The following is a 23,719-nucleotide window of genomic DNA, read 5'->3' as shown; positions in this document are numbered from 1 at the left end:
CTGAGCTTAATTTATAAATAAAATATGGGCTTCAGACAGTGCTGCAAGTCTTTCAGAGGGAGCACCGAGCACCATTTATGTGCCCCTCTTCCAGTTCACAGAAGGCAATCAGCAAATGCTGTTTTCTGCTTAGTATTTTAAGCTACAAATATTAACAGAAATAGCAAAATCACAGCACTGCTTCATAGGAATACACACATGCCTGAACCTCCTTCTCTGTGTGGATGGTATTTGTGGCCACAAGAGGCAGAGGCCTCCCCAGGGGCAAGAAGGCTCTGCCACTGCTCCTCAGTGTTCACTGATCACCGCACACAGAGGAGGGCCAGGGAGAAGTTAATGCAGCGCAAGCCAAGGGCATCAGTGTCTCTCTGGGACTGGGCCGCTCTATTTTCCATGCAAGCTCATGCCTGCCTTTATCCCAGCCTCTCGGGGGCTAAGGCAAGCAGATCACAATTTCAAGGTGATCCTGGGCAAATTAAACGGAAAATGCTGAAAATGTAACTTATTTTAGAAGCCCTGGGTTCAAGCACCAGTACCAGGGAAAAGAAAAATAAAAGAAAAGAAAAGAAGAAGGAGGAGGCTAAACCACCTTTCAGACATATTCCATACACAGGAAAAGTAAATGATCAAGAGTAAGGGGGCCTGGGTTCACATTCTGGATCCGCCTCTAACCTCCTGAATGGTCACAGGCAGTAAATAAACCACCTTCTCTGAGGATTAGTTATTTTCTTTATGAAAATCAGTGCCGGATAAAAAAAAAGGTTAACGATCCTTCCAGCACTCAAGTTCTAGGTCAGTTAAACAGGCATCCAAGCTCATTTTAGAACTCTGTACTGTTACTACAAAGTGTGTATATATATTTATGTATATAAGTATGTGTGTGTGTGCATGTGTGTATTTCAGACAAAGCTATAAATTTCCATCCAACAATGACCCATCACAGAGAATTAAATATTACCTTAGAAATACATCTGACTAATCAAGATGATTATGGGTTTATTTAGAGTATCCAACCAGATTGATTTGCTTTAGAACTTAGGAATTTCCTGGGACATGGGCAGTTTCAGCGCTAAAATCAAGATGTTCCCAGGCAAACCAGGCCAGCCACCAACCTCAGTGATAATGAGTGGGAAAAATACATATATGTGTCAGGAAAATATGGCGCCCCTCTATCTTCTATTCATCAGAAAACTCTAAATCATTCTCATTTTTTTTCACCCATAGAAAGGGAGCTCAGAAATGTGGATGAAATGTACCAAGGTATCAATTATATTTTTAAAATAATTATAAAATATATTTTAGGAAATACTCCATCTCACTTGTTAAACATTTAAAAACTAAGAAACAGCAGTTTCCCTTATTATATTTTTTAATTAAGGGACTCTACTAATTTTAGATACTTGATACATTACAAATTGCTTTCCCACACCTTTCCTGTATCTCTTGTCCCTACTTTTAACCTCTGGCCCCTGTGAGCATGTGATACACACAGCATTAGATGAAGGTCAGTGGTGTTGACTGGAACAAAAACAGAAATAAGAGCTGATGGCTTTGCAATGCTCACTAACACGGAAACCCATAATACTTGGGTCACCCAGCCCCTCTGGAGAGGTCATGGGGCTCAGCACACATATTGGCATAAAAACTGACTCTTGCCAAGTGAATCAAGGTTGGAATGTTAACTTGATGGTGAATGGATGTAATTTAATGTTGGATTAAAACAAAGGTGGCAGTGAAACAATACAAATACTAATCATCACCCTGAGAAGTGTGAACCCATGTGAGTGTGTGCACATGTGAAAACGTGTGTGTACAAGAAAGAGGACTTGCAAAACTGCTTCAGAAAGTGGGAGAGACAATGGCTAAGTGTGCTGGAGGCAAAAGGGTTCATGGCAATGTGTCTTTTCAGAGGCCCTCAAAGGCCAGCCCAGGGCCAGGCCAGGCAGCATCACCCCTTAGGGAGCAGGCTGCCCAGCAGGAGGTGAGCCCAAGGCAGAGAGCCTGGCTTCCTTGCATTGACAGCCTTTTCCCACTGCTCACGGCCTGCCTGGTCATGCTTCCCTCAGGACAGCAGCTCAGTTCCATCCTCCCAGCAGTAGGAGTCCTAGTGTGCACTGTAAAGAGGGAGCTAAGTGCTGCTCCTCTGAGTCACCTCACACCATCTCCGACTCTGCACTCTTTGGAAAATTTATCCCATGAAGCCACTCTCTGATGTCAAAAAGGTTGGGGACCTCTGTGCTACTGTAATCACTTTTTAGATTCACGCACTCAGTGCTTTTGATCAGGTCTCCATGCAACTTCTCAAGAACATGAGCCCTGAGGTCTTGTGCTGAGCTGCCATGTGGGTCCGTAGTGATACATATTTGCTGATTTAAAAAAAAGAATTTGCTAAACCACAAACAGGGTTTCCACAATTATGAAATTACAAAGTAGTTCAATCTCCCTTCTTGCTGCACCCCAGGAAAATGATCTGTGAGGATTTCCACAAGACAATGTGCGTTCCAACACTGTAACCTCTCCCAGAGGAGTCAGGCAATAAAAAAACAGAATTTCTGTTATTTCCTCCTTTAACTTGAAGAAATCCGTACTTAGCTGGAATTGCAACTTAGCTGGCCCTGGATTACCTGACCTCACTGGATCTCTTGTTTTCAGACCTATGCTTTATTTTCACAGCATTCACCTTGGCAGTGTTTCTCAAATATCAAGTTCCTTACGCTCCTAAATATCTTGAGATTTTGCCTAATAATCAGATTCCCCACAAGACCCCAGAGCTTCTGTTTCAACAGGACACATGTTCAAAAGCTGTTCCAGATCAAAGGCTTACATCTTAACAAAAAAAAAAAAAAAAAAAGAAAGCCTACTCTACTATCAACCACAGGTCTCTTTTTGAGCAGGAGAATTTACTCAATAGTTCACATTTTTGGGGCTGGGGATTTAGCTCAGCGGCATAAGTGCCTGCATAGCAAGCAAGCAGTCCTAAGTTACATCCCTGGTACCGATAAAAAGGAAAAAGACAAAAAAAAAAAAAAAAATAGTTGACATTTTTTAGCCCATGTTCCTATGCCTATGTAGCAATAAAGTAAAATCTCATTGATTGGGGCCTGAATGGAAGCCAACAGTATTACTAGATATAAATATAAATACCACACAAATCAACTCAGTATGATACACCATTGTTCTTTTAGTAGACTTCACATCTTTGGCACACTATATATTTTAAAAACATGAAATTCCTGAAAGCTAGCAAGGCATAGTGTCTTACACCTACAATTCCAGCTCCCTCAGAGGCTGAGGGAAGAGGACTGAAAGTTCAAACCCACCCTAAGCAATTTAGTCACTTAAGGAGACCCTGTCTCAAAACAAAAAATGAAATGTACGGGGTATAATTCCATGCAAAGGCCCTGAGTTCCATCCCCATATTAAGAAAAGAACATCCTGAAGACTCTGAATTACACAATATAGCAGCACACAATTTTGGGAGAAGTTAGGCTTGTGTGGGGCAGTAGTTTTTAACCCAAAGGTATATAATCAGAATTTTCAAAGAGGCTAGGAGAGGACATTCTGGTATACTTAGGAAGTGATTCTGATAATCCCACTGAGAACTAAGCCATTTGCAGTGGAGGAGAACTAGAAGTCAACAAGAAGCTAAGATCTCCCATGAGTCAGCGCCACCAAGGGCTGACTGGAGGAGAGCCAGATGCCAGCTCCTTACTGCATGGGGGCAGGAAGACAAGAAGAACCAATGCACCTCCCCACAGTAAGTGACCTGCTGATCTGTAGAAACACTGGCTGTGATGGCAGCTAATGAGGTAAAATGCAACTTAATGCTAGTAGTACTTAGTGTTTCACTGACTCTGCAGGTCTAAACCCAGCAGTCTGAGTGTCTATCCAGAGGATAACAATAAGCAATGTAGCACCTAAGAAGTCTCCTTCTGAAGGTGGTAGTCATGGTTAATCCCACATTATCTTGTTTTGAAATCCTCTATCATTCTCATTGTTTTCTTTGTTTGAGTTTTATCCTGTCTTGTCTTGTTTCATTTTAGCATGGGCATGGGCAGCTATTTTGAAGATAACAAGATACTTTATGGTAGCCATTGTGGATTCACTATTATCTTGTGTTGAAGTCCCACACTGCATTCATTGTTTTGTTTTCATAAGTTCTACTCTGTTTCTGTTTTGTTTGATTTCACTATGTCTGAAGGTATGGGCAGCTACTTTGATGACAAGAGACATTATGGTAACCATTGATGATTTCCTATTACCTTATTTTGAAATCCTGTCACTTACACTGTCTTGTTTTGATTGGCTTCATTCTGTTTTGTTTTGCTTGGCTTTATTCTAAAATAAAATTAAAAAAAAAAAAAAAAAAGAACTACTGATCTAGGGTGAACTCATCTGATCTTTTTACCTATGAGAAACTTCAGGCTCTGATAGTTCCAGGAGCTTTCCTAAAGATCACCTGAATTCTTAAACATGCACTAGAGGCATACCAACTCCAAAACCAGTGCTGGATCACTGGAAAATGCTGCAGGTAAAAATGCATCCTTTGAGGGAGAACTAAAGTTACATCAACTAACAAGATACTGCTACAAAGACCTCCTATTATCAAAATGTGGTTCTATTTCATTGTCTGAAGGAACAGATAGCTACTAATCAAATGTGTATAACAAATTATTTGTGTTAAATGTTCACAGTTTGCTAAAAGGGATTTTCAGTGATGTTTGTAGTTGTTAATATTCCCTTCTGCAATCTTCTTTACGCTATTAATTTTCTGAACTATCATTTCCTTACTGTGCGATACTAAACCTCAGCAGACCTTGAACAACTAAATAAAGATGCAGAGCACAAATAAATACAATTTACTCTTAGTGCTGATGGAAGGGGGAAAAAGGGTACTTTTTTCCCTTTTTGTTTAATCTTCTCTCCCTCCTGCAGGCAGCTCAGGGTGCCCTGGAAAATAAATGTGCATGGAGAGGCTGTGTATCATGGCTCTTTAATGTTTGAGGAAATCATGCCCAGTATTTCCACACTTCCTGGAACTTTTCTCATTTTGCAGTAAGAAATGTATGAAGATGCAAAGAAAAAAATTAAAAATTGTGCTGTTAAGGCCTTCTTATGTATGGCAGAACTGAGGTTAGGGGAGCTCTCCTCCACACCCAGAGCTTTCTAATACAAATGTGAGCTGCTTTACAGCCAAACAAATGCTAATTCTTCTTTAAGGGTTCTCTTTCCCTGCAGATCTCTGTTTACATTGAAGAAATGGTTATATTTTTTTTGTAAGCTAAAACACTGAAACAAATTGTTTTGAAAGGGAAAGCAAAAAGGGGTGAGAGAGTTTCCTGGCAGCATGTCAATATGTGCATGAAGAGGTGTTCTGTTTATAAACTGGCAGGAACTCAAGCTTTGGCCACAGGCTAACAAAAAGTAAGACCTGGGAAACTCAGAAGGAATATGTTCAAAATGGAAACCAATCCTGTATTTCTGCCCTGAAAACACTTAATAAAATATTTCAGCTTGCAAAAAAGCCAAGACAGACACTGGTCTGCACTCATTGTGATCAAAACTGTCAGCTCCTTAGCATATCACTAGCCAACCTGCTGTTTCTGCACAGAAATATTAATCTACAAATGTATATGATTTCTCAGCTCTATGACTTTCACTTTCTGCATGAAAGGAAAAACAAGAATTAAAGATTGGAAGAATCCAAGATAGCATCTTTTTCTATGAGCCTATAACCATATGTTTACCATCTGTAGAATCATGGAAGTAGATGAGAAAAAAAAAAAAAAAAAAAAAAAAAAAAAAAAACCAGCTGCGAAATTAAAAAAAAAAGTTGCAACCAATTTCATTGTCAAGAACAGCTCAGTCCTTTCAAGAAGACAGCAATGTCCAGGTGAAAGTAAGGGTACACACAGACCTGCTGCTAAGATCTGATGCTGGTTCGCACTGTCCTGTGCTGAGTTAGGACACTGGGGAGATGAGGCCTCCTAGACGCATGGGGACTTCAGATGTTTTCATGTCGCAAGGAGAGAGGGGAAGGAAACTTAGAAAAAAATTAAACTGTGTTCTATATGTGCACCAACTTCCCAGGAGGAAGGCAACCATTATGCACTGCAAGCATGAGCTAACAAACCTTTTTTTTTTTTAACACAAAATAACAATTACTTTCATTTAACTATGGATTCATCGGGGTGAAATTAATCCAAAAGCATCTGTAAACTGTCTGGCAGTTATGGAGCTGGGATGTTCTAGACCAGTTAGTGAAGAAGAGACATTTCTGACCTCGGTGAAGCTTGCAACCAGGAAAGAAAGAACAGTACTAAACAAGAAAACATCCACACAAACTAACTTACTTGCATAATTGGTGGTGCCTCTTCTTCAAATCTTACTAAAAACTTGAAAATGGCAACAGAGGGCATTAAATCTTCCTAAGTGCAGTGCCCTGTGGGACTGCAGAGGACACTGCCCTGAAGCCTGCCCTGCACCTTCTTTCAGACCACGAGTGCGATGAAGGAAATGTTTCAGTGAGAAAGTACGTGGTGGCATAATCATAAACACATAACGGATTCCCTCGTATGCCTGTACCTTGAGCTGCCTTGTAGACCCACACATCCAGAGGAGTCTGTTTCCCCATCCTCAAACCCGGCACTGGTCACATGACTCGGCTTGACCAGTGGAACATGCTAGAAATGACCACGTGCCAATGACAGGCCACAAAAGCCTGTGGGCTCCTACTCTCTCCTCCCTGAAATGCTGCCAAGGACCACAGGAGCCACCTACACTTGCCTGCTGGGTAAGAACAGACCTGTGGTCCAAACATCACCTGACCAATGGCCAACCTGCAGGGGACTGGAAACATCTCAGGGAAGTGCCCTCAGCCAGTGCTACCAGCCCAGCATGGGCACACAAGTAAATGTAGGAGACCAACAAAGCCTGGTCCTTAACACAAATCGTAACAGCGAAGGATCTGCAAAGATAAGGTGGTGCGAGAGGAAACCATTTACACCCAGATTAAGATGAAACCATTTGAACTGGATGGACGAATGAAAAGTTCCAAGCAGAGGCATGTTAAAGGGCTCTGGTATGTTCACAGAACTAAAAGAAGAGTAGTGTAGCTAGGACCTGGTGGCCAGAGGAAAATGTGACTCAGAGTAAGTTTGCAGAAGGAAAACAGGGGCCAGAGCTTGCACTGATGTGGAAAGGAGTCACTGAAAAGAGTTAAGCAAGAGCATTGCTTCACAGTTTAAAAATTAAAAATAAAAACACAAACCATCACAGCTGTGAGGGGGACCGCTCAGCACAGGACTCAAACTCAGATCTGTATCACTGTACATGACACTGCATGTACAAGCGCATTCGGCCCACGGTTATATTTTTGCCTAAAGCACTGATTCTCCAAGGCTGCCCATAGCATCAGCACTGTCTTACGTGCACATCAGCAAGGCACTGACTTTCCACACCCTTGCCTACACTGATTTCTCATTTAAAATGAAATTGTAACTGTAGCGGTTTATCTGTAGATAAACCCCCCAAGCTGTCTGCACTCACAGGTGGGCCTTGGGGAGGTGACTGTGTCACAGATGTGTGATCCTGGATCAAGGGCATGGGATCCTGGATTAGTCCACTGAAGGGTTTGCAGTGGGTGACGCTGGGAGGTGAAGCCTGGGGGGAAGCACTGGGCCGCCTGGAAGTATACACCCCTCCCACTATTGGGTTCCCTCCTTGCTCCTCAGTGCCATGTGACAGACTCCTCCTCTGATGCGATGCCCCTTGCCCTGTGGCGCTGTCTTTGAAACCAGGTGACTGCAGACTGAGACCCGAACAACCTGTGACTGATAAGGAACCTTTCTCCTTTCTTGGGTGCTGGGTATGACGTCCTCATGATGAAGAACATAACTGAGACAAGACCCATGGGAGCAGGTGTGAAGTCATGTATTACTGTGGTTTTGATGTTCATTTCCCTGATAATTAAGAATGTGAAACACCTTTCCATGTGCCTCTTGCCCACAGTTGCATCTACTTTGAAAAAGATGTCTATTCAAGTCATTTTCTGATTTTAAAATGGGTTGCATATCTTTTATTGTTAAATTATATTTTTACATCCAATCTTCATTAAAATATATAATTTGCAAATATTTCTTTCATTCTATGTACTTTCTTAATAATCACAATATCTTTTGATTCAAAATAGCATTTAATGTTGAAGAAACCCAATTTATCTATGTTTTATTTTTCATGCTTTAATAGCTAAGCATCAACTGTGAAATCAAAAGTATGAGATTCGCATTTATTTCCTAAGACTTTCTTGGGTTTAGTTCTTATATTTAGAATGGCGATCCACTAAATCTATCAATATTTTCTTTGAGGATTTTGCCTTTTAATCTTGCATAAGATCAATTTAAATATGTATAATTATGTGTCCGTTAAAATATTTTAGTGCATGTTAATAGTACATGATGATGGGTTTATTTTAAGAAGTCAGTATGTACATTTCTCATTATCATAATTAATCTCCATCTCAAAACTTTCCTCTCCCTTTTCTTCTGCCTCCTGCTTATCCCTTTTCTCATTCTCTAGATTGACCTCCATCCCCTTCTCCTTTAACTTTTTAACTTTTTATTTACTTTTTATTTTTAGGTATGCATTTTCCTGCAAATGGCATGGCTCCTCTTGCCTTCATGGCTCTATAATATTTCACTGTGTATAACTTTACCTTTTTTCCATCCACTTATCTGTTGATGGGCATGTTGGCTGTTTCCCCAGTCTATGACTCAGACTGCTATAAACATGGGTATGCATATATCCTATTGTATGTAGTAATTAATTCTTTTAGAAATATGCCCAAGTCAAATGGTGTTTTTATGTTTAGTTCCTTGAGGAATCTTCATATTGTAAGTATCTGACTTATGAACGAGTTCTGTTCTGGGAAAACATTCAGAAATCAGACTAATTTGTAAGTCCAAGAAGTGAGTCTTAGGCACTTTGACACAGATGTACAATGTAAACTGAAAGACAAAACAAAAACAAACACACACACGTTCATCAGAAGCCAAATGTACTGCCCACTGTGCACCACTGCACTGGGCATTGAGCCCACAGCGGCAGGACTGTGGCCATGTCCAGCTACTTCCACACAGTGTTCTCACCTAGGCATCTTCATAACGTGAGCTCCTCCCAGATCTGTGAAAGTTTGCAACTGGAGTGTAAGTCGGGGACTTGCTGTGTTTATTTCCACAGTGGCTGTACCAGTTTACATTCCCGTCAAGAATGTAGGAGGGTTCCCCCCGCCCGCCCACCCAATCCTCACCAGCATTCACTGTTTTTTGTATTCCAGATGCGGGCTATTCTGACAGGGATGAGATGAAATTTCAATGTAGCTTGTTTGCATTCCTCTTAAGGCCAGAGAGGTTGCATATTTATTTCACAAACAGCCACTTAACCTGTTGTTTTGAAGAGGACCTACACAGTTCATGTGTCCACATTTTTAGCGCAATTATTTTTTGGGGGTTAATTTTTAAGTTTCCATATATGTTCTAGATATTAATTTCCTAGCAGAAGAAGAGCTAGGAAAGAATTCTTCCTATGCAGAGGGTGTCTCATCACTTTTTCATTGGTTTCCTTTGCCATTCAGGAGCTTTTTAATGTGATGTTTTGATAATTAATATTGTTCCCTGTGCTTTTTCAGCCATGTTCAGAAGTCTCTGCGTGTGCCTAGGGGGCCAGACATTTGTCCTATGTCATCGTCCTATGTTTCAGTGTCTCTGGTTTTATAACTACGTTTTTGAATCATGTTGATTTTAGTGTGGGTGAAAGACAGTGCTCTAATTTTACTTTTTTGGCATGAAGAGCCCCAGTTTTCCCAGTACAATTTATTAAAAAGACTGTTTTTCTCCAATATATATTGTTTACTTATTTGTCAAAGCCAGACAGCTGGATGAGCTTGGATTTGTTTCTGTATCTTCTGTTTCATCGATCTGCACATTGTTCTATTTATTTATTTATTTATTTATTTATTTATTTATTTATTTTTGACACAGGGATTATATAGTTTTTGTTATTATTGCTTTATACTGCATTGCTCTTTTGCTCAGGACTGCCTGGGCTATTCTGGGTCTTTCCTGACCCCAGATGAAATTCAAGATTGCTTTTCCTATTCTGTGAAGAATTTTGTTGGTATTTTAATAGGGAATGCACTGAATCTACAGTTTTTGGCAATCTGGTCATTTTAACTGCTATTCTGCCAATCCAGAAACAAGGGACAGCTTTCCAATTTCAACTGTCTCTTCTGACTTTTTTCCTCCAATAGTGATCTTTAATCTCAGTGGTTAGGTTCATTCCCAGGAATTTAATTTTTAAGCTATAATGAATGAAAATGTTTTCCAGATTTCTTTCTCAGTGAGTTCATCAGTGATGTACAGGAAAGCAGTAGATTTTATTTTACAGTGTGTTTATTTTATAGTCTGCTACTTTGTTGAAAATGTTTATCAGATAAAAAATTTTGCTGATCTTTTTTTGGGACTTCACGTAGAGAACCATGCATTTTCAAACAGGGATACTTCTGTTAAAGACAGAAGTGGTGCCTAGTGTAATTTCTTCGATTTTGTTTAGAATTTTATTAAAGTGGGCCTTCACTTTCTTTTGATTAGTTTGGTTAAGGGTTTATTGCACTTACATATCTTTTCAAATAAACAATTCTGTGATTTACTGGTCCTTTGTATTTTTTAAGTTTCAATTGCATTAACTTCCACACTTACTATTTCCTTTCTTTTACTGGTTTGGGGTTTGGATAGTTCTTGCTTTTCTAGGGTCTTGAAATGTACCATTAGACTAAAAGGAGCTCACTCTTTTTTTTCTAAGGTAGGCACTCATAGCCATAAACTTTTCTGTAACTTCTTTTTGTGGGCCCCATAGATTCAGATACGTAGTGATTCTACTATTACTGTACTGTATGAATTTAATTTCCACCCTGATTTCTTCAGTAACCCACTGATTCTTTAGGAGTGCATTTTTCAATCTCCTTGTGTTTGTGTGCTTTCTGTGCTTTCATTTTCAGGGTTTCTGCTTGGCTTTTTGTTTTGTTCTGTTTTGTTGTTTTGTTTCGTTTCTTTTTAAGACACAGTATTACTACGCAGTTCAGGTTGGCCTTGAGATCACATTTTAGCCCAGGCTGGTCCAGAACTTGCAATGATTCTCCAGTCTCAGTCTCCCAAGTGCTGGGATTCCAGGACTGCACCACCACTCCCAGCTCCGCTTAGTTCAATTTCAGAACTTCTGCCACTTTACAGACAGGATCTTGCGTGTCACGCATTGTCCTCACTAACTCATTCAATGGCTTATTTGTACCTTCTTTGCTCTTGCTGATCATTTTAATTAATTAAATTTTTAAACAATTTTTCAGTTTTATTTTTAAAAAAGATTCTTTGCCTGAAATTTCACCTACTTAAGTATCTGTGGGGTTAGCTTTTCAGGAACTCAATGTTTCTAGAGGTATCTAGTTGCCTTCTTTTCTCATTGTAGATGTGTCTCTGTGTTGAGGTCTGCAGTTTAGTGGGGAATGAGTCTTTATGATAGGTGGTCTCTCTGTAATGTGCCCTGGATTATGGGGATGTCTCAGTGTGGAAATTTTCCACTTTGATGTTTCTAGATGCTCGGGGCAGCTTCAGCACATTCCCTAGCTACTAGGGTACTCCCTTTTCTCTCTAAGAATGACCCAGCATAGCTTCCTAGCTTCTGGGGGGTGGCGGGCATCCTCCCTAGGGATCACTCATCATCTGATAGTTGACCTGTGTCAGCTTCAGAGGATGAACTGGCTACAAACCATGCCACAGGATTCTCTTCTCAGTGGGATCTCATCCCCCAGAAGGCTGATGTGGGCTCATTCTCATGGCGAATTCAGGGTTCATTTCTGACTCTATGGTTATCCTGTGAACACCTCACCCCTGGAAGAAACAGAAGCTGCAGCAAAGTCATGTGGCCTTCCAGAGAAGCAAATCCCAAGAGAACAGATTCCAAGACTGGTCTAATAATGTATTTTTAAAAAGAACTTCTGAAATCATGTCAATAAGCTTCCATGTTGACTTTTCCAAAGCACAAGTTTGTGCCTTCACATTTAGGTATTTCACTCAGCTATAACTGATTTCCATGCGTGGCATCCAGATATATAAGGGAAGCTTTCCCTGACATGAAATACACAAAAATCAATGACATGAGTCAATGTTCTGTGTGTGTGTGGGTGTCACACATGAAATGTTTTTAAATAACTGATTTTCCTGACTACTGATTGATGAATTCATTCTTTCACCACAGGTTTCCATTTCCACTTAACACGAGGTGATGGGCCTCGCCATCCTGATCTCACGGTCCACGTGCTGAGCTGGGCAGTGATGGCACAGTGCTGAGCCTGTAACCTACAGAAACCATCTGTGTGTGAGAAGCAGGGCTCTATCTAACCCTTCTTCAAAAAACAGCTTAATTATTCTTGGCCTTCTGCTTTCATATGAATTTCAGTGTTGGCTTTTCTACCAGGGAAAAAAGTCCTATTACAACATCATCGAATCTGGAAATCAATTTTAAAATATTTGATGTTTTTCTCATCGTAAACTTTCTCTAAAATCAGTGTGCCTCTTTCCATACACACTTTCTTTAGTGATGATTTGCTTCATAAACATCATGTCTGTGTTTTGTCTGACTTGGTCATAAGTGCTTTGTTCATCTTTTGATGTTATAAATGAAATCTTCTCTTTAGCTGCATTTCTATTCCTGTTGCTGCTGCCTTTGTTTAGCGACACAATTGACTGTATCACTGGCTTCACACTCAGTGTTCTTGCCAATAATTCAGGGACCCTAGTATTGTGCAAGCTATTATATGATTTGTTAATAACTACATTTTTATTTTTTATAATTCTTAAGATTTTTGCTTATTTTTCTATTAAGGACTTTCAGCATAATACTGAAAATCTATTTTGAATTGTATGACTGTCTATTTTCTCTTATTTTAATTTTTGATTTTCTTACTATACAGTTATTAACAGAGGATTACTATTGTTTTAATTTTACAGCACTTGCTGCTATGTATTTTTAATTCTACTTTTTATGTTTTCTCTCATTACATTAATTATACCAGGCACTCTTTTGTGATCCTGATTTTAATAAGAAGCCTCTTAATATTTAAACCATAAGTCTTATATTTTATGTATATTTACTTTATGTACTCTTTATTAGCTTAGTAACATTTTCTTCTATTCCCAGTTCACCAAGAATTTTCTTTATCTCAAATCTATATTGAATTTTATCTAATGTTTTCTCAGCCTCTTAACACGATCACTGGGTTTTTTCCCTGCATTTAATGTATCCAATTGTGTTAATACTTTTTTATGGTAAAAACAAATTAGCATTGTTGAAAGTAAAAAGCTGTTTTCTCTCAGACAGGAATACACACCACAATGCTAGACTGGGTTGCTAATACTGTGTTTAGAATTTTTTAAATCTAATCTGCCCAAAAGCAAATCAGTTTATCCAATTTCTTCTTCATACAATTCTTACCTAGTTTGAAAATCAAGGTCTCTTTACTGTCACAAAGTGAAATGCAAAGCTGTCCCACTTACTGGCTTTTCCAGAAGAGTTTACACAAGGTTGGAGTTATTTCCTCGAATGTGTACTAAGTGACCTGTGACACTGACAGGGCCTGATGGTTAGCTGGTGGAGAGACGTGGCTATGCTTCACACAGAGGGAACCTGCAGTACATCCCAAGAAAAAGGGGAATCTGTTTCCCAGAACCTTTTACCCACTAGACCGGTAACTGCTCTGGTCAGCATAATGCTGCAAAATAACAAAGCACAAGTTCACAGCTCGGCCTCGGCAGGCCCTCGACATTTCTACTCTGACTCCTGAAGTGTTCTCTTCCGTTAGGTGTACTGGCTCACATTAGACCCCTATTAAAAAACAAAACAAATGAAAAAGAGACTACCCACCCCAGCTAAGAGGATGCTACTGTGGCCGGTTTCCAGAAGCTGGTCAGAGATGCAGATGGCATCCAATGAGAATGTGAAGACCACTGGACAGGCTCAGCTCAGATTGCTGAGGTCTACGCTATTTAACCCTGTAAGATTTCCTCTGCTTTCCTTGGCATTAAAAGCTGAAACATGTACTGAACCATAAACTCAACTACTCTAGCGATTCTATGACTGCTTGGGTTTTCATTTCTTAAATCTACTTTGAAATACGCAATTGCCTACTTTCTCTAACTTTAACTTTCCATTTTTTGCCATAAAGTTAGTAATACATGATTGCTATTGTTCTAACTTTTTAAAGACTTGATCTTATGCTTTCCTTGTACTTTTTATGCTTTCTCTTACTTTTTGCTCAAACTTCCACATTTGCTTTTTAAAAGAACAAATTTTGCTTTTTAAAAATCAGGCCTAGGACAGCCTATTATGTTATTAATTTCTGTTCTTCTATGCTTACTACTTCATGCATTTTATTATCTTTTGATTAGCTCTGTAGTTTGTTTTCCAACTTCCTAAGTTGAACACTTAACTCATAAACTTCTTGCATTTTTGAATATAAAGATAAATATTTCTCAACCAGAATTGTTTAGCTACATTTCACAATTTCAGTATTTAATATCATTATTACCCCTCTGTTTTGATTGCTAAATTATATTATTGTTGTCTTTTTCCCTTAAATCCATTAGTTATTTTAAAAGGTATATTCTATTTCAAATGTCTGGCTTGGGAGCCAGTTATCTCTTCTCTATGCATTAGTAATGAAATTACACGCTCATCAATGGATATGGACCATCATGAGCTGTAAATGGCCTTTCAAATGGTCAGCATTCATTAACATCTCACATAGTAAATGCATTAATAGTGGTGGTTATGGGGTTTCCATGTCGCCACTAGGTAAATTCATTGGGTAAGGTGCTTCAATCTATGTGCTCCCAGCTTTTTTGCCTGAATAAACTATGAATTAGTGAGAGAAATATATTTAAAAAATCTTCCAGTGCAATGGGGTATTTATCCATTTTTCTTTGGAATTTCCTATTGCACATATTTGTATATGTGCTTAGTACCTGTTTTTAATAAAGAACACTATATATATATATATATATATATATATATATATATATAGCACACAAATCACAAAAGTATCTACCGATGGATTAACTAAAGTTAACATGTTGAATACTGCACAGCTCAATAAGTAATGTGAGGCCATATCCCAACAGCCATCCTCACCTCCCATCCCAACCATCACTCTCCCTGTGCAGAGGACACCCAGACCTTAACATGCAGCTCAGTTTTGCCTGTGTTTGAACTTGGTATCAGGGAAATAAACAGCCTTTCAAGTCTACTTCCGGACTCACTGCTTGTGAGGTTCATCCATGTCGCTGCTACATGATTTATTCATTTTAAATGCTCTGCAGAATCCTGCTATTAAAAGACAGCACAATATGCATATCTCTTCCATAATTGATGGATTTGGGGTTGCTGTTTCTTTATGTTCTGAATATTACTATTTTTATCATTTTTATGTATACTTTTTAGTATATACATTGTACCTCTCTATTAGACTTATATCTGGATGTATTCTTCATTGATCAAAAGTCATGTGTACGTCTATTCTCATTTAATATACACAGCTACAAACAGTTTTCAACAATTCTTAAGGCAATTTTCACACCTTCCAGTAGTGGAGGGAAGTTCAGGTACTCTGCATTCCTGCACATGCATGGTGCTGTTAGCCATCCTGATGGGTATTAAGTGTCCCCATTTTGGTTTTACTTTCCCTGGTTACAGATCAATACTTTTTCCTCTGCTCACTGGCCTCTTGGATATTCCCTTTTGTAAAATGCTCATTAGTATTTCTTTCCATTTTTTAATTGGATAGATCTTTTATTGATATGACATTCTTCACAAAGTGTTGATAAAACAGATTCGCAGGATACAACTACTTTCTACAGCTTCTTTTATACCTGTGCTGTGTCTTTTTACACCCAGTCATGAACTCTGGTAACTCTCAGTCATGATTTTTGATTTAAAAAAAGGTTGCAAATATTCTATCTTCTAGTATCTAGTCTTTTTCTTTATAGTTATTAATTTTTGTGTCTTGTTTTAAATCATTTGTAGTATATAAAGGTCATAAAGATTCCTCTATCGTGTATGCGTGTGTGTGTGTGTGTTAGTGCAGATCTATAATCCACCTGGAATTGATTTTGCATGTGATATGAAATAAGAATGAAGATCAGTTTTCTCCCCAAGGGGTCATTCAGGTGACCATGCACCCTGTCACAAGAAGACCACCCTTCCATGCTCTTTGGCAAGGCAGCAATTTGTATTTTGAGATTCTGTTACTAAGCCAATGCATCTTTGAACTGTTTATCACTGTGCAGCAACCATTTGACCTAGAAGGTGTGATTACCGGAGCTCCTCGAGGCTTTTCATTCATTTTGGCCTATTTTTCTTTTAGAAAAGCTACTTGGTGACTCTGTTTTGTGTGATTTCTATTTTATATCATTGCATTGTTAACAACAATGCAGCAAAATTTGAGTTGTAGGGATCCAGTATAATACTCCCATTTTAAATTCTGAATTGTTAGTAGTTTAATTTGATAATGAATACTGAAACTGGAATTACATCACCTATCTTAAACATTTTTCCCGTCTTCCTTTATTTTTGATTGATGGAAGGTTGTTTCATTTTGGTCTGATTTTTGGTTTTTTGTAAAGTCTCACTATGTAGTGACTGAAGGCTGGCTTTGGAACTCAGGTGAGCTAGCCTCAAACTCACAACAATCTTAAACACCACAGCACCCAGCAGTGATGGAGGTACTGTGATGAGGGTCTCTCTAGAATGCTTACACTGGTCGTAATTTCCTGGGCTCAAAAAATTCTCCCACCTGAGCCTCCTAAGTAGCTGGAACTGCAGGAACACACCACCATACCCAACACGTGGAGATTTTAAAAAATTGTCTATTCGACTTTAATTTGGGAATGGAACATGATTTCTGTTACATTGGTTTTTGTTTAAATTTTTGACATACTAATTTAAAGTCTAAATTCAAGTCTAAAATTAATCAAAAGTCAAAGTCTTAGCACCTCCTACTATAATTTTATTGTTAATACTTTTAATTTTATTTTTTATATAATGAGGCATAATTGTTACTTCAACAATGAATATTCAGGTTCATGCATGCTCTCAGTATTTATTTCTTCACCAATTCTTGTATCTTATGTCTTCCTTCTGGGAAGATTCTTACACAAAGTAAGAGTTTTATTTGTGTACAACTGTGTTCATTTCACAGGCATTCTCAAACAATAATTATGCTGTGAATATGCCACTGCATGTGAGAGTTACTATCTCTTAAAAATTTGAAAATATTTTGGGCTTCTGCTTTTGCTATTTAAAAGCTGGCTGTTCAATTTGCATTACTCCTTAATAGAAAAACTGTCTTTTTTCATTGCTGCCTTTTAAGATATTCCTTGCATCTTTGAAATTCTGCTGTTCTGCCAATATTACTGTGTGGCTGCCTTAATTGGTGTAATAGATTATTTCAATGGTGAAAAATCCAAGTTTTTCAAGGCGATACTGCACATCATCCTTTCAAGAGATGGAGTCTGTTTCTTTACATTTTGATTCTAGATTTGACCAAATGACTGGCTTCGGACAAATAAAACACCAGCAAATCAGATGATGTGGAACAGCCTGGAGAAGCACACGTGTGCAGGGGCTTCCTGTAGGCTTATGCTTAGATCCTTGTGGCAGCCATTTAAATAAGCCTGAGCCAGCATGGACGAGGAGACCACATGGAGCAGACTGAGGACAGGAGACCATAGCCACCCCATTTCCAGATGTGACAAGGCCACCTCAGGTCCTCCTGCCCACTGGTGCCAGGCCAGACCAGAAAGATAACCGATCCACCCACAGAACTGTGAGCTAGGGAAAATACCTCCACACACCTCTAAGTCTCCCAAGTGACTTGTTTGGCAACAGCTGGTAACATACACCCTAACTTCATTTTTTTCCTACAATGAGAATTGATGTCTTTCATGATACTCTACATAGAAGACCCCCTAAACTCCATTGAAATACTCTTAGATACAATAAATAAATTCAGTAATGTGGCTGGATACAAAATCAATACTCAGAAATCAATAGCATTCCTATACACGAACAACAAAATTACAGAGAGGGAAATAAGAGAAACTGGACTATTCACATTAGCAAGCAAAAAAATGAAATATTTAGGAATTACTCTTACGAAAGAAGTGAAAGACTTATACAGTGAAAATTATAATACACTGAAAAAGGAAATTGAAGATGATCTCAGAAAATGGAAAGACATCCCTTGCTCATGGATAGGAAGAACAAACATTGTGAAGATGGCCATTCTCCCAAAACTGTTATACAGATTCAATACAATCCCAATAGAAATTCCATCAACATACCTTATAGATCTAGAGAAATCACTCCTAAATTTCATCTGGAACCAGAAGAGACCTAGAATCGCAAAGGCAATTCTAAGCAGCAAAGACAAAGCAGGAGGCATCACAATCCCTGACTTGAAGTTATACTACAAAGCAACAGTAGTAAAATCAACATGGTATTGGAATCAAAACAGAGTCGAAGATCAGTGGAATAGATTAGAAGATACAACCACAACTACGAACACACTCAACCACCTTATCTTTGATAAAGGAGCCAAGCAGGTTCACTGGAAGAACGACAGTCTCTTTAATAAATGGTGCTGGAAAAACTGGCTCTCCATTTGCCGAAAACTAAAGCTAGACCCATGTCTATCACCATGTACTAAATTAAAATCTAAATGGGTCAAAGATCTGAATATTAAAACAGAAACACTAAATCTATTGGAAGACAAATTAGGTAGAAACCTTGGAGACATAGGAGTAGGTAAAGAATTCATGAACAGGACTCAAACCACACGGGAAATACTTCCCAGAATCAGTAACTGGGACCACTTCTTATTAAAAAGTTTCTGCATGTCAAAAGAAATCTCCAGCATAGTGAAAAGAAAACCCACAAACTGGGAAAAGATTTTAGTGAACTCTCTCTCAGATAAGGGCCTCTTGTCTAAAACATATAAAGAATTAAAGAAACTCAGACCTCCAAAATTCAAAGATCCAATCCAAAAATGGGCATCTGAGATGAATACGCAATTCTCAGATGAAGAAATGCAAATGGCAAATAAATACATAAAAAAATGCTCATCATCATTGGTCATTAGAGAAATGAAATTAAAACCACACTGAGATACCATCTCACTCCTGAAAGAATGGCCAGGATCAAGAAAACCAACAACAAATGCTGGAGAGGCTGTGGGGAAAAAGGAACTCTCCTGCACTGCTGGTGGGAGTGTAGACTGGTACAGCCTTTGTGGAGATCTGTCTGGAGATTTCTCAAAAAGTTGGGACTGGAAATCCCATTTATTCCAGCTATTCCACTTCTAGGCATATTCCCAGAAGAACTGAAAGCATCATACCACAGTGATATATGTGCACCTATGTTTATAGCAGCACAATTTGTAATCGCCAGATCTTCAAAACAACCCAAGTGTCCATCAACTGAGGAATGGATAAAAAAGTTGTGGTATTTCTATACAATGGAGCATTATTCAGCTATAAAGAAGGATCACATTGAGATATTTATCAATAAATGGGCGCAGCTTGAGACCATACTCATAAGTGAAATAAATCAATCTCGCATGTGTGAATACCGAATAGTTTCCCTAATGTAAGTAATGATTCAAATATATAAAAATATGTGGTAATCATGATTCCCCATTAGGTGGCCTTGGAGCCTTATAAAGTTTTCACTCATTAATTAGAAAGGCTTTATTCTGGGCTTCTTGATTTGAAAATATTTGAAGCTAGAGTATATGAAGTTTTATCCAAATATATCAAGGAAAAAGACACTATGGTAACTACTATTAAGTCAGGTTATATGGTGGTGAAGTACTAGGTTGTTGAAACAGTCATGCTGTGACCTCTATTGTTATATTGTTATGTCCTGTTTTATCTCAATCTCCCCCTTATTGTTTCAAAAAAAAAATTATTTAGTCATTTCTTATGTTTGTCTTAATTAAAGAAAAAATTCAAAAAATTAGGATATATAAATAGTAACTCTTTTTGATTTCCTATTAACTTGTTTTGAAGTCCTGTAGTACTCCCACGATCTTGTTTTGACTGATTAGACTCTGTTCCATTCTATATGGTAGTATCAAGTTTGAAGACATAGGCAACTACTTTGAAGACAATAAGATTCACTAAGATACCCATTCTGTTTTGACTATTGTCTTCTTTGGAAGTCCTGTAATGTTTACAATGCCTAAGTTTTATTGGTCTTGTTCTCTACTGTTTTGTCCAACTTTATGATATCTAATGAGATAGACAATTCTTTTTAAGGAAACAAGGGACAACGTTGATAACAATTGTTGATAAACTTGTACTCTGTTCTACATCATGTGCTATGTCTATCCTTGGTATTGACTGACAGCTTTGTTTTGCCATATTTGACTGTATTCTTCCCCCCCCCAAAAAAAAAAGTAATAAGCACTAAGGAGTAATGAAATCCAAAGTGCGTGAATTTTGTTGTAAAAAATAGAGGGAAAAAAAAAAAAAGAAAAAGAGCTCTAACGGATATAACAGCAAGTGTGTTTAGGGGTGTTAAATAGCTGACTGTATCAATGTTTTTGGATCATTGAACACAGCTGTTTGCAGTCTACCTGTTTGAATGTCCACCTTGTATTCTTTGATACTGTGATTTGAGGAACTATTTTCAAGATGATAATATGTAATATACTAACAGGTGATTTCTTACTGTTATGTTTTTTTTTGTTTGTTTGTATTGTTTTTTTTTGTAGTTCTGTATTACGTGTACCCTTACACCGCTTTGGTTTGTTTTTTGTTTTTCTCTTTTTCCTCTTAAATTAAAAAAAAAAAAAAAGAGAATTGATGTCTTTGATCATAAACTCTATATATGATGTTTTGGAATTTTCAACTATTCGTGTATAGACATATGCACACATACATCCATGCACACATACATATATACATATACACACATACTAAAGGGATAGGTAAACATTTTTATATAAACTTACTTTTCTGTCAAGACATGGTTATGCATGCCTGTAATCACAACATTCAAGAGGCTGAGGCAGGAGGATTGCCATGAGTTTAAGGCTAGCCTGGGCTACACAGTGGGCTGAGAGACTGCCTGAACTACACAGCGAGACCCTGTCTCAAAAAAAAATGTGATTTCTATGTTTCAGGCTCTTCCTTATGTTCTGCTCTCTCTCAAACACTATTAGGATAATTACTTTGATGATGTTTTCCATTTCATTAATGCTCTTTTCGCCTGTGTCTAATCTACTGTTCAGCAGTTTTACTTCGATGACTGCACTTGTTATCTCAGGAAGTGCTTCTCGGTTCAGTTATTCCTGGATAATTTATCATGTCTAGTCACCATACTCCCTTTAATTTATTATTTTTGTCTTTATGTATTTAAGATAAAAATTTTAAAGAGAAACTGAAACCAACAAAGAAAGAAACTGGGTTTCCTATATATGTCTGTATGAAAGGAACAAAAAATATGAGAAGAGGAGGCAACAAGAAAGGGTCCTCAGTCCCCAATACTGAGAACACTGATCCAGGAAAGATAAATGTAAAGGAGAATGAGGACAGCAAACATGCAATATCAGACATGGCACCAATAGACATAAAGCACTATCTCTGGAGCCTCATAGACAAGTTCAAAAGTGAAATATTTAACCAAGTAAAGCAAGATATAAATAGAATAATTAAAGAAATGCTAAGCACCTCCCAAGAAAAAAACAGATGGAAGAATGGAAGAACAAAAAAAAAGGGGGGGAGGAGGAATTGTTTGATGGAGAAAATAGGGAAAACATAGAATACATGAAGCAGGTTCAAAGAGATTACCAGGAAATCAAAAAGTCCACTGAAAGCTGGCAAAACTGCTTGAAAGAAACTAAGGATAGATTATACAAACTGGAGAACAGGTTTGCAATGTGGGAACATGAAAGGACAAAATTCTTAAAAATAACAAGGAAACAAGCAGTAACAATACAAATGCTGGTAGATGACAAGAGGATCTATAACTTAAAGAAAATGAATGAAGAAGCAGGGGTACAAACAAAGGAACTGCAAAGGAAGGCTATTTACAGAAATAATTAAGGAAAACTTCCCAAACAGAGAAAAAGGAAAAGATAACCAGATGTATGAGGCATACAGGATCCCAGCCACCTACAACCAAAACAGAACTGCACCCAGGCATATAATAATCAAGATCCCAGAAATCCAGTATAAGAACAGAATATTAAAAGCTGTCAGAGACAAGTAATGGATCATTTACAAGAGAAAACCCATCAGAATTATGGCAGACTTCTCAGCACAAACCACCAAATCAAGAAGAGCATGGGGCAAAATAATCCAAGCCTTGAAAGAAAATAATCTCCAGCCCAGATTGATGTATCCTGCACAACTGTCTCTAGAAATTAATGGAGAAACAAGATGCTTCAAAGACAAAGAGGAACTGGGGGAATTCAAAACCACCAATCCAACTCTACAGAGAATACTACAGGACATTCTAAAGAGAGAGAAAAGCACCAGGATTTCAGAAACAGTGGCAGAGAGGCCCCAATGAATGGAGCAAAAAGCGAAATCAGGAAGATAAACAGACAGCTAATGATGGAAAAAGAGCACAGCAGAAATGAGGCAGAGAAGGTTGGATATAATTTCTAATATAGATGGCCTAGAAAAAAGAGAGAATCACAGGCAGAGTGGATCAAGAGGTAGGGTCCACCAGGAGGCTCTTTATAAGAAATATAATTAACCTGAAGAAGGGTATATGGACCAAAATCAAATATGAGAAAACCGAACTCAATGTGATAGGGAACCAGAGAGTAATAGGGGCAACTGGACCAGTATTTATGGATAGGTTGAAAAGACAGGCTTTAATAAGTGCAGAAATACAACTAGAGATCAAGTCCAGGAGTGAGAAAGTTCGGAAACACTTAGGTAAATAGCAGGTTGCCACCCTCAATATGAAACCGAGAGTGTTGGGGAGACCCAAAATACACAGTACATCCTGGGGGAGTGAAAGGGGAGGAATAGTCTTTAAAAAGCCTATTCAGAAGATATTGCTAATACTGTATCAGGAATTAAAACCTTATTACTCACACTATTCTGCTTGGATGAAACTTGTTCTGTCCCAGTTTATATACAAGCACTAGATGTGAGGGTGCAGACAGCTGTCCTGAAAATATAAGGATATAGCACAATTTGCTATTAATTTAATCCAGATCCCTGTATGACTTATACTGTTGTATCATGATTGATCTTAGTTAAATCTGATTTGTTTGATTGCTGCTTGTTATTGACACATTTTATTCAAAACTGTTAGGTTGATGGTATCAAGTTGGAAAGTACAGACTATACTGAAAATGACAATGATTCACTATGATACCGATTGTGATTTGATTACTACCTGTTTATGTAGCTCTACACTATCTATAAAGTTGTATTTCTACTAATTCTGTTATGTACTGATATATTCAATTATACTTTATCTGATGAGATAGCCAATTCTGTTGGTAACGACAGCACAGTAACCATGGTAGAGCATGGTAGAGTGACCTTGTACAGCAGTTTTATATGTCTTTTTAGTTTTATGTGTCTATAGG

General features: G+C 38.1%; 1 protein-coding gene across 3 annotated transcripts in view; it reads right to left on the bottom strand.

The window, feature by feature from the left end:
• The window catches only part of LOC100728849 (protein kinase C-binding protein NELL1-like), a 510,642-nt gene that overhangs the window by 351,303 nt on the left and 135,620 nt on the right, over positions 1-23,719 (bottom strand). The gene's annotated exons all lie outside the window — the stretch shown is intronic.

This window comes from Cavia porcellus, unplaced genomic scaffold (assembly GCF_034190915.1).
Source record: "Cavia porcellus strain 051 isolate PalLab524CR breed Dunkin Hartley unplaced genomic scaffold, mCavPor4.1 scaffold_9, whole genome shotgun sequence".
NCBI classification, from domain to species: Eukaryota; Metazoa; Chordata; class Mammalia; order Rodentia; family Caviidae; genus Cavia; species Cavia porcellus.
This window is presented reverse-complemented; position numbering and strand designations above follow the sequence as displayed.